Genomic DNA, 3,165 nt, shown 5'->3' with positions numbered 1-3,165 from the left:
ACTCTGTTACCTGTGGAAGGAAATGTGTCCATCTGAAAACCTGACTTAGCTGATAAAAGCAGAAGAGCTCTGGAAGAATAGGCATGAAGCTTCCCTTGGAGAAGGATTACAGACAAACTTTTACTCAGCCCCAGCTGCTGAGTCAGGAGCAAACTGGGCCTCTGTGTGATTTGGGGAGTCTGGAGACAGCAATCCTGTTGGGGGAAAATTTGCTCCCTGCATTCAGTCTTTGGCTCCCTCTTGCCTTTCTGACTTTCTCTTAAATCCATGCCTTTCTTAAATCTGGTTCCTCCTCACATCTTCCCAAACCCACACAAGCGCTGGCACACACATAAACATTTCAGTCATCATGCTTTCCGGTCGGATTACGATACTAAGCAGCTACCACCCTTTCCATGTTCTCACCTTTCTCTTGCACTTTACAGAGAGCCGATTTACATGCAAAAAAATGTTTTTAACAGAAGCACACAGAGCACTCACTTAAAACATTTATTTTTATTGTGGTAAAATATATTGGGTTGGCCAAAAAGTTCGTTGGGTTTTCCCTACCATCTTATGGAAAAATCCAAATGAACTTTTTGGCCAACCCAATACATAACACAGTATTTATCTTTTTAAACATTTGTGGGGCTCTTTTGGTTTTGCTTTTGTTTCTTTGGTGTTTTTTATTTGTTTGGCCGAGCCGGGTCTTAGTTGCGACACGTGAACTCTTAGTTGTGGTATGCGAACTCTTAGTTGCTGCATGTGGGATCTAGTTCCCTGACCAGGGATCAAACCCGGGCTCCCCAGCATTGGGAGCATGGAGTCTTAGCCACTGGACTATCAGGGAAGTCCATCTTTTTAAAAGTTTGTAAGCATACAATTCAGTAGCATTAAATACATTCTCAAGGTTGTGTAACCATCATCACTATATATATCTAAAACTTCTTCTTTTTTTACTCTTGTGAATTTGTTTTTATTGGGATATAGGGGATGGGTTGGGAGATACCTCTGTGGGTTATGCCCCAGCAGGGAAATGTCCATCCTCATCTCCCTGCGATAGCTTCTGGAACGTTTTCTTTTTCTTGGAGCTGCTGCCCTTGCTGCCAGCAGCCTCTTCAGCAGTTGAGTGGCTCCTGCCTGGAAGAGAATGTCCTCTTTTTCTTGGGGGCACTCTTGTTTCCTGACTCTTCAGGGTCGCTCACTGGGAAGACTTCCACTGCCAGCTGTCTCTTCAAGATCACTCCTGAGCAGCTCCTCCTTGAAAAAAGATTTCTTTTTCTTGGGTTTGGAGAAAGAGACAGATGTATGTTCCATCTCATCCTCCTGAGGAGCCTTCTGGGCTTTTGCTTTGTCTTCTTTTTGTGTCTTTCACTTGTCCCCTCACACTCCCCCTGGATACCACTACTGTTTTCTGAAGATGCCGGGGCCACGGCAGCCAGTCGTCCCTGCCTTCTCCAAGCATTTCTTCTCCTGCCTAGCTCCCTAGTCATCTCAGCAGCTGCTCCCTCTGCCTGAACCATTGCTTCCTTCACGGTATCCAGTTTCTTTCGTGGACTCTCTCCAGTCTCATAGAAAGACAGCTGCTCCTCCACTTGTTCTTGAAGCTCTTCCCCAAATACACTCGTGGGCACCAATTCATGAGGCAATACTGCATTTCTTTGCCAGGTATCAGGAGATGCGGCCTTTGTTCTCAGCAGCTGCTTGGCCAGTGAAGATAGAGTGGAAAATGAGACCATATTCTGGGGTGTTACCCTTTGTCTTCAAGGCTCCAGAAACTAGGTCCCTTTGCTGGGCCCAGGGAATCACTCAGACATCAGGACTGGCCATACCTACAACTGTTCATTGCCTCCAACAAAAACTCTATACCTATTAAACAATAAATCCCACTTCTTTCTTCCCCCCAGCCCCTGGAAACCTCTACTCTACTTTCTGTCTATGAATTAGCCTGTCTTCGGTACCTCATATAAGTGGAATCATACAATATTTGCCCTTTTGTGTCTGGATTATTTTTTCTGGTGTAATGCTTTCGTCTCATCTGAGTTTTAGCATATATCAAAATTTCATTCCTTTTTATGGCTGAATCACATATATATATGTGTGTGTGTGTATATATATATATGTGTATATATATATATATATATATACATATATATATATATATATATAGTGTCACATTTTGTTTCTCCATTCATCTGTTTCCGGTTGTCTCTACCCTTTGGCCATTATTAATAATGCTGCTATGAACATGGGTGTGCAAATATCTGCTCGAGCCTCTGCCTGCAGTTCTTTGGGATATATACCCAGAAGTGGCATGCTGTGGAGCACATCAAAAGGCCACTTCCTTTGCAGATGATTCCATGTCGCCGCGTGTGCAAGCTGCCTGTGCAAACTGAACACTTCATGTGGGCTTCACTATGTATATGAACCGCATGGAAACTAATGCCATGACCTTCACTGCACCATGTTTCTTGTGGCTTCAGACTTCTGGCTGGGCAGGTCCTTAAGGATTATCTAGGGCAACCCTCTCAACTTCCAGATGAGGAAAGTAAGACTCAGGGAGGTTAAGTGCCCCGTGGAAAGACATTGAGTGAGTAAATAGCAGAACTGAAATTCAAACCCATGTGTCCTGATGCCAGCCTAGCCCCTCCCTGGTGCCACACCGCCTCTCATTTCCATAAGTCTGCTTCCTTTTGCTTCAGCTGTGCAAAGTCTTTACTTATTTGGGAAATCAGTATGTTCTCATTCTTTTTAAACTTCTCCAATAGTTATGCAGTTTCCAATTCTGAAGGCTAAAATTATTATGTGGTACCAAATGAGACATTATTTGTGGACATTAACTGTGTAACATGGAAGAGATGCCGCAAATCCCACTGCTGAAGCATAAGCTTCTTTCTCATTTTATAAAACTTTCCATTAGCTGGTTTTCCAAATAAGAGAGTTGCTTCCTGGTTTCCGTGGTGATTTCTAAAATTTTGCTCAAACATTAATATCTGTATGAGACCGAACACAAATTAAAAAAACCAGAGGTTTGTGATGACCAGAGCTATTACAGCTTGTGATGGACCATGCGTCCGCCAAATACTTGCCCAGCTCTGCATCACAGCTGACCAGGGCCACCGATCAAAAGGCTTCTGCCCCACCTGGGTTTCCGTTTTGGTGTTAACAGGAACGCAGCTGCTTGGC

At 43.8% G+C, this 3,165-nt stretch overlaps 1 pseudogene; it reads right to left on the bottom strand.

The window, feature by feature from the left end:
* Positions 1-997: 997 nt before the first annotated feature.
* LOC113622547 (nucleolar protein 56 pseudogene) lies at positions 998-1,718 on the bottom strand (annotated as a pseudogene).
* Positions 1,719-3,165: the final 1,447 nt, after the last annotated feature.

The sequence above is a fragment of the Aethalodelphis obliquidens genome, unplaced genomic scaffold (assembly GCF_003676395.1).
Source record: "Aethalodelphis obliquidens isolate GAN/ISIS:26980383/991018 unplaced genomic scaffold, ASM367639v1 scaffold10, whole genome shotgun sequence".
NCBI classification, from domain to species: domain Eukaryota; kingdom Metazoa; phylum Chordata; class Mammalia; order Artiodactyla; family Delphinidae; genus Aethalodelphis; species Aethalodelphis obliquidens.
Note: the sequence above shows the minus strand (reverse complement) of the source record. Positions and strands in the feature narration are given on the sequence as shown.